Source organism: Tachyglossus aculeatus, chromosome 6 (assembly GCF_015852505.1).
Source record: "Tachyglossus aculeatus isolate mTacAcu1 chromosome 6, mTacAcu1.pri, whole genome shotgun sequence".
In the NCBI taxonomy this organism is placed as follows: domain Eukaryota; kingdom Metazoa; phylum Chordata; class Mammalia; order Monotremata; family Tachyglossidae; genus Tachyglossus; species Tachyglossus aculeatus.
The window spans coordinates 42369526-42386147 of record NC_052071.1 but is presented as its reverse complement, the minus strand read 5'-3'; the positions used below and the strand labels follow the sequence as shown (position 1 = coordinate 42386147).

Sequence of the window (16622 nt, the reverse complement as noted above, 5' to 3'; positions counted from 1 at the left end):
GCACTTGCATATATATTTGTACAGATTTATTACTCTATTTTACTTGTACATATTTACTATTCTATTTATTTTGTTAATGATATGCATATAGCTCTAATTCTATTAGTTCTGATGACTTTGACACCTGTCTACATGTTTTGTTGTCTGTCTCCCCCTTCTAGACTGTGAGCTCATTGTTGGGTAGGGACCGTCTCCATATGTTTCTGACTTGTACTTCCTAAGTGCTTACTACAGTGTTCTGCACACAGTAAGTGCTCAGTAAATATGAATGAATGAATGAAAGTAGTGTGGCCTAGTGGATAGAGCCCGGGCCTGGGAGTCCGAAGGTCATGGGTTCTATTCCTGGCTCTGCCACATGTCTGCTGTGTGACCTTGGGCAAGTCAGTTCACTTCTCTGGGCCTCAGTTACTTCATCCGTAAAATGGGGATTAAGGCTGTGAGCCCCATGTGGGACAGGATCTGTGTCCAACCCAATATGCCTGTATCCACCCCAGCGCTTAGTACAGTGCCTGGCACAGAGGAAGCACTTAAGAAATATCGTAATTATTATCATAATCATTATTATAACTGCACACCCCAGCCAAGGCCTCGGTGGTGTCGTCTTTTAGGTACACCCTGAGGGGTTAGAATGAATCGGCAAGATCAGATGGGGCTGGGGAGGAAAATCAGTCAGTCAAACTGGTGGTACTTACTATGTGCAGAGCACTGTTCTAGGCACTTGGGAGAGTGCACTACAACAGCAGCAGGGCCTAGAGGAAAGAGCATGGGCTTTGGAGTCAGAGGGCCAGGGTTCTAGTCCTGCTCTGTCATTTGTCTGCTGTGTGACCTTGGGTAAGTCACTTCATTTCTCAGTTTCCTCATCTGTAAAATGAGGATTAAGACTGTGAGCCCTGTGTGGGACACAGACTGTGTTCAGCCCGATGAGTGCTTAATAAAGTGCCAGGCACGTAGTAAGCGCTTAACAAATACAACAGAATTAGCAGACACGTTTCCTGCCCTTCACGAGCTTGCAAGGGGGAGGCTCATGTGGTCTTCATGGAAGATAGATTTGGATGAAATATGTAAAGAGTTGCCTTTGGGTCCCTAAAAATGTCATAATAATATTCCAGAAATCAGGTCTACCAGCATCTGACAGGGACTGTGTGGCAGTCGGAATTCTGCCCAGTGTTTGTATTCTGGGGGTTCAGGAGCGTTCGCAAAAGAGGGGAAGAGTCAAAGGAGAGATGAATTTATGGGCTCTCCGCCAGTGTTGATGCTCACCTTGTGAGCCAGTGTGAGCCTCCAGTATTGATGCTCACCTTGCCAGCCAGAATCTTGACACATTGCATCGCTACTGACTCGGGAGAGGGCCCTGGGCTTTGAAATAATAATAATAATAATAATGATGATGGCATTTGTTAAGCACTTACCATGTGCCAAGCACTGTTCTAAGCGCTGGGGGGGAAACAAGGTAATCAGGTTGTCCCACATGAGGCTCACAGTTTTAATCCCGGTTTTACAGATGAGGTAACTGAGGCACAGAGAAGTCAAGTGATTTGCCCAAAGTCCACCTGTCAGTCCCGGCTGACAGGTGGTGGAGCTGGAATTAGAACCCATGACCTCTGACTCCCAAGCCCGGGCTCTTTCCACTGAGCCACGCTGCTTCTCTACAACCTCCTATTAGGAAACCATTTCAGCATTACCAGCCCCCTCTATAATAATATCATTCATTCATTCATTCAGTCGTATTTATTGAGCGCTTACTGTGTGCAGAGCACTGTACTAAGCGCTTGGAAAGTACAGTTCGGCAACAGATAGGGACAATGCCTACTCAACAACAGGCTCACAGTCTAGAAGATAATAATAATGTGTTTTTTAAGTGCGTACAGTGTGCCGGGCACTGTACTAAGCACTGGGGTAGATATGAGATAATCTGGTGGGACACCTGCCCCGTCCCATCTGGGGCTCACAGTCTTCCCATCCGCAGTGTCCTTTGACCACGCATTGAGATCCGGCAGGGAATGTCTGTTTACTGTTGTATTCTCCCAATACCTCAGTACAGTGCTCTGCGTACAGTAAGCGCTCAATTAATATGAATGAATGAATGAATGCATCAATGATTGAAAAGACACCCCCCCACCACCACCCATTTGGGGCTGGGCTTGAAACTTGTGGAAGAGGCTGCATATTTAAGGAACTTATTAATTTGCTAGTCTAGAAAAGTTGGAACTTTCCATTTTAGCTAATGCACCACTAGAGGGTAGTCAGAGTTTAATTTAACAAAAAAAATTTTGCTAAGTGATGTTTCTTCCTTCGTTATGGTCCCAGTTTTGACTGTTCATCTGGTGTGTATCCTTGCCCAGCATTCATTTTTAGAGTATTTAGCTGGAATTCCCTTTCTTTCCACCACCCTCATATGTAGGTTCAATTTGGGAAAATATTCTATTTATTAATTAACTATATGCAGTTGGTCAATGATGATGGTATTTGTTAAGTGCTTACTATGCTCATTTATTCATTCAATCGTACTTATTGAGCGCTTACTGGAGCACTGTACTAAGCACTTGGAAAGTACAATTCAGCAACAGAGAGCAACAATCCCTGCCCAAGGGGGCTCACAGTTTAGAAATGAGGAGACAGAAAACAAAACAAAACAAGTAGACAGGTGTCAATACCATTGAAATAGATAAGTGGAATTATAGGTGTATTCATTCATTCAATTGTATTTATTGAGTGCTTACTGTGTGCAGAGCACTGTACTAAGCACTTGGAAAGTACAATTCGGCAACAGATAGCAACAGTCCCTGCCCAAAGGGGCTCACAGTTTAGAAATGGGGAGACAGAAAACAAAACAAAACAAGTAGACAGGTGTCAATACCATTGAAATAGATAAGTGGAATTGTAGATGTATTCATTCATTCAGTTGTATTTATTGAGCGCTTACTGTGTGCAGAGCACTGTACTAAGCACTTGGAAAGTACAATTCGGCACCAGATAGCAACAATCCCTGCCCAAAGGGGCTCACAGTTTAGAAATGGGGAGACAGAAAACAAAACAAAACAAGTAGACAGGTGTCAATACCATTGAAATAGATAAGTAGAATTATAGATGTATTCATTCATTCATTCAATTGTATTTAATGAACGCTTACTGTGTGCAGAGCACTGTACTAAGCACTTGGAAAGTACAATTCAGCAACAAAGAGCAACAATCCCTGCCCAAAGGGGCTCACGGTTTAGAAATGGGGAGATTGAAAACAAAACAAAACAAGTAGACAGGTGTCAATACCGTTGAAATAGATAAGTAGAATTATAGATATATTCATTCATTCAGTCGTATTTATTGAGCGCTTACTGTGTGCAGAGCACTGTACTAAGCACTTGGGAAGTACAAGTTGGCAACAAATAGAGACGGTCCCTTCCCAACAGTGGGCTCTAGATATATACACGTCATTAATCAAATAGAGTAATAAATATGTATAAAATATACACAAGTGTTTTGGGGAGGGAAAGCGAGTAGGGCAGAGGAAGGAAGGGGGCAATGGGGCAAGGAAGAGGAACAGAGGAGGGGGGGGGTGCTCATTCTGGGAAGGCCTCCTGGAGGAGGTGAGCTCCCAGTAGGGCTTTGAAGGGAGGAAGAGAGCTAGTTTGTCGGATGTGTGGAGGGAGGGCATTCCAGGCCAGGGGGAGGATGTGGGCTGGGGGTCGATGGTGGGACAGGCGAGGACAAGGCCCAGTGATGAGGTTAGCGACAGAGGAACGGAGTCCTCTGGGCTGGAGAAGCCAAGCCAAGCACTGTTCTAAGCGCTGGTATTTATTGAGCAATGACTTCCTCAAGAGCACTATGCTGAGTGCTTGGGAGAGTGGAATACAGTTGGCAGATTGGTTGAGTGCTTAGTTCATCCATAGCACTGTACTAAGCACTTGGGAGAGTACAGTACAGTTGGTGGATTTATTGAGCATTTACCTCCTCCGGAACACTGAACTAAGTGCTTGGAAAAATACAGTACAGTTGGTAGACAGAATTCCTGCCCTCAAGGAACAAACTTATATACTTGCTGTCTGGAGTTTTTACTTTGGCTAATAGTATGGCAAGTGCATCATTGCCGGCTGAGGAAATAAATCAACCAGGTTAAGCAGAGGGAGGAAGGAAATATCTGGCTTCTTGGTTAGAGCAGAGGGAGGAAGGAAATATCTGGCTTCTTGGTCAGAATGTGTAGTAGAGTTTTATGAAGGAGGTTTTTGAAGCTCTGTTGGTCTACTACAGCATGGTAGGGCAGAGACCAGAAACTACTTTTGGGCTTTCTAAGACCAGTTGGTCTCATTGGAAATCTGTTAAAGGAGTCTTGGGGTGTAGCTTGCATGCTGGTGGAGCAGATAATAATAATCATAATAATAGTATCTGTTAAGCACTTACTGTGTGCCAAGCACTGTTCTAAGTGCTGGGATAGATACAAGTTAATCAGGCTGGACACAGTCTTTGTCCCACATTGGGCTCACACTTTTAATCTCCGTTTTACAGATGAGGTAACTGAGGCCCAGAGAAGTGAAGTGGCTAGCCCAAAGTCACACAGCAGGCATGTGGCGGAGCTTAGAACAGTGCTTTGCACATAGTAAGTGCTTAATAAATGCCATTATTATTATTGTTATTATTATTATTATTATTATTAAATGATTCTCAGGCCTGTGCTCTATCCACCAAACCATACAGCCTTGTTATGGATGGACGCTTCTCAGGTGGATGACCAGTTAAAAATGTATTTTTGATGTAATTAGCAGCATTTAGAGGCATTTTTAGCAAGGGAATCCGCGTGGCTTAGTGGAAAGAGCATGGGCTTTGGAGTCAGAAGTCATGGGTTCAAATCCCAGTTCTGCCAATTGTCAGCTGTGTGACTTTGGGCAAGTCACTTTTAACTTCTCTGTGCCTCAGTTACCTCGTCTGTAAAATGGGGATTAAGACTGTGAGCCCCCTGTGGGACACCCTGATCAACTTGTAACCTCCCCAGCACTTAGAAGAGTGCTTTGCACATAGTAAGCGCTTTACAAATGCCATTAAAAAAAAAGAGCACACGCCTGAGAGGCAGAAGACCTGGGTTTTCACCTGGGCTCTGCCATTTGCCTGCTGTGTGACCTTGGGTAGGGCAAGCCATTTAATTTCTCCGTGCCTCAGCTCCCTCATCTACAAATACCTATGCTTCCTCCTCCTTTGGCTGTGAACCTATTATTGGAATGGATAATCTTGTATATCTGCCCCAGTGCTTAGTGCCGTGCTCGGCACAGAGCAAGCCCTAACAGAACCACAGTCACCATCATCATCATCATTTATTTGACCTGATTATTGTTGGCACCCCAAGAGTTTGGCACATATTATCTGTTTGCTTTCTGGTACTTGTTAGGCGCTTACCATATGTCAAACACTGTTCTAAGCACTGGGGTAGGTACAAAGTCAATTAACTCAGACCCAGCCCCTGTCCCACATGGGGCTCACGGTCTGAAGTAGGAGGGAGAACAGGTACATAGTAAGCACTTGACAAATATTATTATTATTGTTCATAATATCCTGCCTTCCATCTGCCCTCTTGAATCTATCTTTCCCTTGGGTTTTAATATAGACTAACTGTAAAGCTCCCTACATTAACCCTGATTTTAATGGCTCTTTACTTGATTGAATTTCTTTTTTTTTTTTTTTATTAAAGAAAAGGTCATTATTACACATTCTCTAAGACAATGCCAGTTTCACATATGGCCTCAGCACAATTCTGGGTGTATAAAATTTGCGTGAATGCGTTTTAACTGAAGGCCCCTACCAGGTTAAATTTATACCGTCCCCATTTGGTTATTCCAGAAGAGCATATCCTGTGGTGTAAAGTCTTCTGGGCGGGGCTAGTTCAGCCTGAAAAACACGAGCATTTGAAGGGGAAAGATGAAGGGGTGTTATGTCTTTTACTTGATAGAGTTTCCATTTTTTGAGCTAAGGTGTGAGCCAACGTTTTGACTTCTTGCTTTCACACTTGAGTGTTTTCATAGTTACGGGAACAGCGGTCTTACAGGATGGAAGAGAAGGTTGGGAAGCAAGGCACCCAGCGACAGTTTGCCACAACCTTTCCCTTTACCCCAGTTTTCCGTCCCAGACCTGTCTTGTATAATGCCAAAATGAAAATTTGTTCTTTGTAAGGAATTTTTTTTCCCAGCACTTAAAGCTACTTCCTCACAATCAAGGGAAAACAGGAGCAATTGGATCACTGGAATACCGGTTAGCGAATTGGAGTGATTGTATAGATTTTATTTTATAATAAAATTGCGTCCTTTGTATTTTTAAATAGAATCTGGTTGCAATTTCGATTTTGGACAATACCATTGAGATCAAATGATTACTTAACTAGGGTTTGTTTTGGGAAATTTTTTTTTATTCTCTAGTGAAATTAATACTGCTTAGGCCCAAAGCTTTCAAACCAGTTGTCATCTAATCAGAGTGCCAAGGTGCACATGAAATACTTTGGGGGAATTTTTAGGTAGGGCCCAGAACTGCGGAATAGTGGCCACAGTAACCTTCCATTTTACTCTTTAGGATTTTCGGTATTACTTTCCACTTAAGCGGGAGACTTTGGGGTGTAATACAGAAGCCTGACTAAGCGCTCCCCCTCTAGACTATAAGTTTGTTGTGGGTAGGGAATGTATCTGTTATATTGGTCTATCATACTCTCCCTTGTGCTTAGTACAGTGCTCTGTGCACAGTAAGTGCTCGATAAATATGATTGACGAAGCACAGCTCAAGAGAAGCAGCACTCAGTAAAAATGATTGAATGAATGAATGAATGAATGAAAATAAATTGGGAACAACGAGTTTCATAGGCAACTCAGAGAGTATACCGGGGCCTGGGAAGCACTGTTCGAGCCTCAGTTACCTCATCTGTAAAATGGGGTTTAAGACTCTGAGCCCCACAAGGGACAACCTGATTCATTCATTGTCATATTTATTGAGCGCTTACTGTGTGCAGAGCACTGTACTAAGTGCTTGGGAGGTACAAGTTGGCAACATATAGAGACGGTCCCTCCCCAACAGTGGCCTCACAGTTTAGAAGGGGGAGACAGACAACAAAACAAAACATATTAACAAAATAAAATAAATAGAATAGTTAATATGTACAAGTAAAATAGAGTAATAAATATGTACAAACATATATACAGGTGCTGTGGGGAGGGGAAGGAGGTAAGGCGGGGGGGATGAGGAGGGGGAGAGGAAGGAGGGGGCTCAGTCTGGGAAGGCCTCCTGGAAGAGGTGAGCTCTCAGTAGGGCTTTGAAGGGAGGAAGAGAGCTAGCTTGGCAGATGTGCGGAGGGAGGGCATTCCAGGCCAGGGGGAGAACATGGGCCGGGGGTCGACGGCGGGACAGGCGAGAAGGAGGCACGGTGAGGAGGTTAGCACAGAGGAGCGGAGCGGAGGGTGCGGGCTGGGCTGGAGAAGGAGAGAAGGGAGGTTAGGTAGGAGGGGGCGAGGTGATGGACAGCCTTGAAGCCGAGGGTGAGGAATTTTTGCCTGATGCGTAGGTTGATTGGTAGCCACTGGAGATTTTTGAGGAGGGGAGTGACATGCCCAGAGTGTTTCTGCACAAAGGTGATCCAGGCAGCGGCGTGAAGTATAGATTGAAGTGGGGAGAGACAGGAGGATGGGAGATCAGAGAGGAAATTGATGCAGTAATCCAGTCAGGATAGGATGAGAGATTGAACCAGCAAGGTAGCGGTTTGGATGGAGAGGAAAGGGCGGATCTTGGTGATGTTGCGGAGGTGAGACCGGCAGGTTTTGGTGACGGATTGGAAGTGAGGGGTGAACGAGAAAGCGGAGTCGAGGATGACACCAAGGTTGCGGGCTTGTGAGACGAGAAGGATAGTAGTGCCGTCAACAGTGATGGGAAAGTCAGGGAGAGGGCAGGGTTTGGGAGGGAAGATAAGGAGTTCAGTCTTGGACATATGATGACCTGATGACCCCAGCGCTTAGAACTGTGCTTGGCACATAGTAAGTGCTTAACAAATACCATCATTAATAAATAAATAAATTATCATTATTATTATTGTATTTTTAAATAGAATCTGGTTGCAATTTCGATTTTGGACAATACCATTGAGAGCAAATGATTACTTAACTAGGGTTTGTTTTGGGAATTTTTTTTATTTTTTTTATTCTCTAGTGAAATTAATACAGCTTAGGCCCAAAGCTTTCAAACCAGTTGTCAGTTGCCCTCAAAAGTGCGGTGAAGGTTAAGGGAAAATTTGGTCCACAAGTCTTAATCAACCAGTTGTATTTAGTCAATCATGTTTATTGAGTGCTTACTGTGTGCAGAGCACTGTAGTAAGTTCTGGGGAGAATACAATGTAACAGACACATTCCCTACCCACAGTGAGTTTACAATCTAGAGGGGGAGACAGGCATTAGAATAAATAAATAAAATGACGTATGTTCATAAGGGTTGTGGGGTTGGGACGGGGGAAGAACAAGGGGAGCAAGTCAGGGCGACTCAGACGGAGTGGGAGAAAAGAAATTGGGGGCTTATTCATTCAGTCATATTTATTGAGTGCTTGCTGTGTGCAGAGCACTGTACTAAGCTTGGGATGTACAAGTCAGCAGTCTATAGAGATGGTCCCTACCCACCAAAGGGCTCATCAGGGAAGGCCTCTTGGAGGAGACGTGCCTTCAATAAGGCTTTAATTGTCTGTCGGAATTGAGGAGGGAGGGCGTTGAAGGCCAGATGTGGGTGAGAGGTTGGCGGTGAGATAGATGAAATCAAGATATGTGAGAAGATTGGCATTAGAGGAGCAAAGTGTGCGGGCTGCGTTGTAGTAGGAGAGTAGCGAGGTGAGGTAGGAGGAGGCCAGGTGACTGACTGCTTTAAAGCCGGTGGTGAGGAGTTTCTGTTTGATGCGGAGATGGATGGCAACCAGAGAGAGTGCAGGCACTGCTGTATCTCAGAATTGGGTGGTTATATCAGAGTTGGGTGGTTGTCTGGCTTCAAGTCAGATCATCAGTCAATACATCAACCCATCAGCCAGTGTGTCTTGAGCGTTTATTGTGTGTAGGGCACTGTACTGAGCGCTTGGGAGAGAACAGTATAGTAAGTAGACCCAATCTCTGCCCTTAAGGATCTTGCGGGCTAGCTGGGGAGACAGAGATGTTCTCAGTTACAGGTAATTCATCAACTAAATGGCCATTCCCACAAATATTCTGCTGATGTAATCACCTGATTCAGGCCACAGAAGCCTGGCCTTGATTAACGATGTGTATATAGTTATAATTCTGTTTCCTGATGGTATCGACACCTGTTTACTTGTTTACTTGTATTATTTTGTTGTCTGTCTCCCCCTTCTAGACTGTGAGCCCGTTGTTGGGTAGGGACCCTCTCTGTAGGTTGCCAACTTGTGCTTCCCAAGCGCTTAGTACAGTGCTCTGCACACAGTAAGTAATAATTGAGGTGTTTGGTAAGCCCTTACTCCATTTCAAGCACCAGACTAAGTTCTGGGGTAGATATAAGATAATCAGGTCCTACATGGGGCTTCCAATATAAATAAGAATGAGAATAAGTATTGAATCTTTACAGATGAGGGAACTGAGGCAAAGTGAATAATAATAATAATAGTGGTATTTGTTACTACGTGCCGGGCACTGTACCAAGCACTGGGGAAGATACAAGATAAACATTTTGGTCACAGTCCCTGTCCCACATAGGACTCCCAATCTCAATCCCCATTTTACAAATGAGGTAACTGAGGCAGAGATAAGTGAGGCGACTTGCCCAAGTTCTCCCAGGGGACAAGTGGCCGGGCCAGGTTCCACTAGACCACACTGCTCATCATTAAAGCAGTTTTTCATTGCGGGTCTGCCATGGGAGACTTCGAGGTGTGCCTCAAAAATCTTCTGTCTTGCCGTGTCTCCTTTCACCAGGTCTCAGTGGGCAGGATTCCACCCTCTGGTTTGCATCCGTGCCTAAGCCATGGTATTCAAGATGGCCCCATCATAACTGATATACCCAACAAAGCCAGTTTGGCTTAGTGGAAAGAGTGGGACTGGGAGGAGGGGGATTATAGGTATGTAGACTTAAAATTCTATAATTTAGCATTAAGGAAACTCAGGGTCTAATCTTCCCTCCTCTGTGACCTTGGGCAAGTGGCTTCACCACTCTGGACCTGAGTTTCCTCATTTTTTTTCAATGTTATTTGTTAAGTGCTTACTATGTGCCAGGCTCTGTACTAAGTCTTGCCTTGTCTTATTCATTCATTCATTCAATCGTATTTATTGAGCGCCTACCATGTGCAGAGCACTGTACTAAGCACTTGGGAAGTAAAAGTCGGCAACATATAGAGACAGTCCCTACCCAACAACGAGCTCAAAGTCTAGAAGGGGGAGACAGACAACAAAACATGTAGACAGGTGTCAAAACCATCAGAATAAATAGAATTATAGCTATATGCACATCTTCAATAAAATGAATAGAGTAGTAAATATGTACAAGTAAAATAGAGTAATTAATCTGTACAGATATATGAAAGTGCTGTGGGGAGGTGAAGGAGGTAGGGCTGAGGGGGGTGAAGGGGAGGAGGAGTGGAAAGGGGGCCTCAGTCTGGGAAGGCCTCCTGGAGGAGGTGAGCTCTCAGTAGGGCTTTGAAGGGAGAAAGAGAGCTAGCTTGGCGGATGGGCAGAGGGAGGGCATTCCAGGCCAGGGGGAGGACGTGGGCCGGGGTTCGACAGCAGGACAGATGAGAACGAGGTACAGGGAGGAGGTTAGTGGCAGAGGAGTGGAGGGTGCAGGCTGGGCTGGAGAAGGAGAGAAGGGAGGTGAGTTAGGAGGGGTCGAGGTGATGGACAGCCTTGCAGCCGAGAGTGAGGAGTTTTTGCTTGATTTGTAGGTTGACAGGCAGCCACTGGAGATTTTTGAGGAGGGGGGTGACATGCCCAGAGCGTTTCTGGACAAAGATGATCCCGGGCAGCAGAGTGAAGTATAGACTGAAGTGGGGAGAGACAGGAGGATGGGAGATCAGAGAGGAGGCTGATGCAATAATCCAGTCAGGAGAGGATGAGAGATTGAACCAGCGAGGTAGCAGTTTGGTTGGAGAGGAAAGGGTGGATCTTGGCGATGTTTTGGAGGTGAGACTGGCAGGGTTTGGTGACCGATTGAATGTGTGGGATGAATGAGAGAGCGGAGTCAAGGATGACACCACGGTTGCGGGCTTGTGAGACGGGAAGGGTGGTAGGGCCATCTTCAGTGACGGGAAAGTCAGGGAGAGGACTGGGTTTGGGAGGGAAGATAAGGAGCTCAGTCTTGGACATATTGAGTTTTAGGTGGCGGGCAGACATCCAGATGGAGATGTCCTGAAGGCAGGAGGAGGTAAGAGCCTGGAGGGAGGGAGAGGGAGCAGGGGCGGAGATGTAGATTTGGGTGTCATCACCATAGAGATGATAGTTGAAGCCATGGGGGCGAATGAGTTCACCAAGGGAGTGAGTATCGATAGGGAACAGAAGGGGACCAAGAACTGACCCTTGAGGAACCCTAACAGTAAGTAGATAGGAGGGGGAGGAGGACACAGCTCTCCCAGAATGTCCCACTTCCATCTGCAGTTGCTCCGGTAGTGGATCTATAGAGTTTTCTTAGTAAAAATCCGGAAGTGGTTTACCATTGCCTCCTTCCGCGCAGTAAACTTGAGTCTCTGCCCTCAACTCTCATACCGCTGCTGTCCAGCACGGGTGAGTTTTGACATGTAGCAGTTTGCCTTCCACTCGCTAGCCACTGGCCAAAGTAGGAATAGAATGGGTAGGCCTCTGCTTCATTCATTCATTCATTCATTCAATCATATTTATTGAGCGCTTACTATGTGCAGAGCACTGTACTAAGCGCTTAAGTGCTCAATAAATACGATTGAATGAATAATTCGGCAACAGAGACTGTCCCTACCCAATAAGGGGCTCACAGTCTAGAAGGGTGAGACAGACAGCAAAACAGGACAATTAGACAGGTGCTTGACTCTCCTCATAGTTGAGACCGGTAGAGTACTGGAAACTCTCCAAGTATGACCCAGAGAGGGTCTGTACCAAGTCCTGGGCTAGATATGAGCTAATCAAGTTGGACACAGTCCATGTCCCACATGGGGCTTCCAGTTTTACAAATGAGTTAACTGAGGTCCAGAGAAGTGAAGTGACTTGCCCAAGATCACCCAACCAGCAAGTGGTGAATCTGGGATTCGAACCTAGGTCCTTCTGATTCCCAGGCCCGTGCTCTATCCACTAGGCCATTCTATTTCTCATCTGTAGAGTGGTTAGGATAAAATACATGCCCCCCCTTCCTCTTAAACTTTGAGCCCCATGTGGTATAGGGACTGAATCTGAACTATAAACTCATTGTGGGCAGGGAACGTGTCTGTTATATTGTACTCTCCCAAGCGCTTAGTACAGTGCTGTTCGTACAGTAAGCGCTCAATAAATACACTTGACTGACTGAATCAGATCTGACCCCAGTGCTTAGCAAGTGCTTGGCACATAAGAAGGGCTTAATCAATCGATCTGTGGTATTTATCAAGCACTTACTATGTGCAGAGCACTGTACTAACCGCTTGGGAGAGTACAGTACAACAGAGTTGGCAGACATGTTTGCTTAATCACATAAGATGGGCTTAATCAATCAATCTATGGTATTTATTGAGCACTTACTAAGCGAAGAGCACTGTACTAAGCGCTTGGGAGAGTACAGTACAACAGAGTTGGCAGATCATGGCTTAGTGGAAAGAGCCCGGGCTTGGGAGTTAGAGGTCGTAGGTTCTAATCCAACCTCTGCTACTTGTCAGCTGTGTGACTTTGGGCAAGTCACTTCACTTCTTTGTGCCTCAGTTACCTCATCTGTAAAATGGGGATTAAGACTGTGAGCGAGCCTCATGTGCGATAACCTGAATACCTTGTATCTCCTCCAGTGCTTAGAACAGTGCTTGGTACATAGTAAGCGCTTCACAAATGCCATTATTATTATTAAGCGCTTCACAAATGCCATTATTATTATTGTTATTAATATAATAATATATTAATATTATTATAATATAATAATGATGATGGCATTTGTTATGTGCCAAGCACTGTTCTAAGCGCTGGGGAGGATACAGGGTGATCAGGTTGTCCCACGGGGGGCCCACAGTCTTCATCCCCATTTTACAGATGAGGGAACTGAGGCACAGAGAAGTTAAGTGATTACTTTGGGGCAGGCAGGCTGCCGGAACCACCAACTGGAAGGGCCCGCCATTTCTGAGCCACGCTCCTCGCCTTGGTTTAGCAGACGGCAGCTCTTAAAAAAGTTCTTCCTCCAACCCACCCCGCCAAGGCATGATTGCGGGGGAGGGAGAGGGCAGGGGGGCAAGAGGGCCCAAGCCAGCTGGCATTTCACAGCTCCCAGCTTGAGAAGGGGATTTTCGAGAGAGGAACATCCTGTCACTGGAACAGTCTTTGATCCTTAACCCGCTGGTCCTTGAACCCAAGGCCCCCCCAGTGGTCTCGGCCCCAGGAATCAGCGATTGCCAGCTCCGTGCCGGGAGAGAGCCATGGAAGGAGGGGAATGATCGGACGGGGATCTGATCTGCTTTCAGAACCCCCACCCCCGGTCTGCACCAGGGGTTCCCATGGCTGAAAACGGTGGAGACCACTTTTCCCCCCGATTAGAAATACAAAGGGATGGGGGAGCCAAAGAACGGAGGCAGAATGGAATTTAACGTGTGCCAGAACCCTCTCTGAAGGTTCAGAGAATCGTTTACCTTGGTTTCCGTGTTTGCTTGGACTCCCGCCGCCAACTAATCCTCCCTTCTGCCAGCCTCACACTTCAGTCAAGGAATATAAACGGCTTGTGACCACATAATAAGCTGCACTCGGAGGATTCATTGTCGTATTTATTGAGCGCTTACTGTGTACGGACCACTATACTAAGCGCTTGGGAGAGTACAATACAAAAATAGACGTATTCCCTGCCCACAACAAGCTTACAGTCCGGTGGGGGGGTAATAATTATTACATAAGTGCCGTGAAGGTGGGCAAAGCAGAAGGGAGTGAAAGAGAAAGAGAGGGGGGTTAGGTGTCGTATCCCCATTTTACAGATGAGGTAACCAAGACGCAGAGAGGTTCAGTGACTTGCCCTAGGTCCACAGGAGGCAAATGGAAGAGTTAGAGTTAGAACCCAGGCCCTCTGATTCCCAGGCCTGTGTACTTTCTACTAGGCCACACTGCTTCCCCACTGGTTCATCGGGAAAGAAGTGGAGGCAAACCAACGAGTGGTTCCTGAACAGGGAGTCGGGAAATAAGTTTGGGTCCGAGCTCTGCCCCTGGGCAAATCATGACCTTGGGCACGGCGCAGGCCATGTGGCCTAGTGAATAGAGCACCGGCCTGGGCGTCAGAAGGATTCGGGTTCTAATCCCGGCTCCATCACATGTCTGCTGTGTGACTTTGGGCAAGTCACTTCACTTCTCTGGGCCTCAGTTGCCTCATCTGTAAAATGGGGATTAGGACTCTGAGCCCCACAAGGGACAAAGGACGGTGTTTACCTGATTAACGTCTTCCTACTCCAGTGCATAGAACGGTGCCTGGCACATAGTAAGCACTTAACAAATGCCGCAATTATCATTAGTATTATGCCACAACAAGAGATGTACCCTTTGTCCATGTCCTCTGTCTTGCTTGGAATCCCCTTTCCTTCATAATAGTAATAATAATAATAATAATAATAATGATGCCATTTATTAAGCGCTTACTATGTGCAAAGCACTGTTTTAAGCGCTGGGGAGGTTACAAGGTGGATCAGGTTGTCCCACGGGGGGCTCACAGTCTTAATCCCCATTTTACAGATGAGGTAACTGAGGCACAGAGACGTTAAGTGACTTGCCCAAAGTCACACAGCTGACAATTGGCGGAGCCGGGGTTTGAACCCATGACCTCTCACTCCAAAGCCCAGGCTCTTGCCACTGAGCCACACTGCTTCATACCCAACAGACCATCCCTCCCGGCACAGCACTGTATGTCTCTCTCCACCTGAAGTGTTTATTATGTGCCAGGCACTGAACTAAGCCCCCGGGTAGATACAAAGTAATTGAGCTGGACAAAGTCCTTGTCCCACATAGGGCTCACAGTCTTGATTCCAATTTTACAGATGAGGGAACTGAGGCCCAGAGAAGTGAAATGACTTACCCAGGGTCACACAGCAGACAAGTGGCAGAGGCGGGATTAGAACCCAGGTCTTTATGACTCCCATTCCCATGCTTTATGCTCTAGGCCATGCTGCTTCTGTTAAGGTGTGTCTCCCGCTCTAGTCTGTAAATTCCTTGTTGGCAGGGAATATCCATACCTACTCTTTTGTATTGTACTCTCCCAAGTGCTCAGTACAGTGCTAAGGTCACAGTGAGTGCTCAGTAAATGCCACTGATCGATTGACATTCCTGGAAAGGAGTTTCCTCGTCCACGCTGATGAGAGCTTCTTTTCGGGGGACTGCCCACCTCTAGTTTGAGGCTGCAGGGTGAAGAAGGGAACATTAAGTTCTCCTCTTTGACCACCCCCTGAACTAAGATCCTGGCCTCACCTGTCCCTTGGTCATTTGAGATTTGGGGTATCAGAGAAGGATGAGTCTGAATTATGTATAGAGAAGCAGCGTGGCTCAGTGGAAAGAGCCCAGGCTTTGGAGTCAGAGGTCACGGGTTCATATCCCGGCTCCGCCAATTGTCAGTTGTGTGACTTTGGGCAAGTCACTTCACTTCTCTGGGCCTCAGTTCCCTCATCTGTAAAATGGGGATTAAGATTGTGAGTCCCCCGTGGGACAACCTGATCACCTTGTAACCTCCCCAGCGCTTAGAACAGTGCTTTGCACATAGTAAGCGCTTAATAAATACCATTATCATCATCATGTATAATAATTCGTCATCAGTCCTTTTTTCTTCTAAATGGTGCTTGCTAAGCACTTACTATGTGCCAGGGACTGTATTAAGTGCTGGGGTAGATCCTGTCCCCCTTAGGACTCACAGTCTTTTAATTAAGTTTCAGGAGTCTCTAATGTAGGGCTAAGAAAAGTGTAATAAGCAACCTGGAGAGTCTCGGGATTCAGATATTCCAATTGTGACGGAACTTGGGGTGATCAAAGACCTTGTGAGCGCAACAGATCCACACAGGTGTTGAGCAGGCCCAGCACCCATGAAAATAATCCGATTTTGCAGAGGGCCTTAATGTGTGCCATAGGAACTCTTTTGCCAAAAAAAAAGATGTTTAAACAGCAATCCCAGATGTTGTTTTGTGTGTGGGGTTGGTGGGGGGGTTCCTCATATGGCAGAAATCTCCTTGGATTTATTTGCATTAGGCAAAGCCAGAAAGTCTGAAAGCATTTTAGATTTTGAGATCAACCAAACCCACTGCTGTCGTCTCCCCCTGATTCAATAAGAGAAGTTGTAATCAGTTCCCTGAGAACAATAACATTTCCGCCCATCAGCCACCTAATAGAAACTCAAGCCGAGTTGATCGGCTCCAGGGACTTCTATCTTTAGATGGAGGGATATGAGCACCCAAAGAGAAGAAGCGTGACTTAGCGGATAGAGCACGGGCAGAAGGACCTGGTTTCTAATTCTGGCTCCACCACTCGTTGGTTTTGTGG

General features: G+C 46.0%; 1 protein-coding gene across 1 annotated transcript in view; it reads left to right on the top strand.

The window, feature by feature from the left end:
- The window catches only part of HDAC8 (histone deacetylase 8), a 114214-nt gene that overhangs the window by 10570 nt on the left and 87022 nt on the right, over positions 1 to 16622 (top strand). The window lies entirely within an intron of this gene.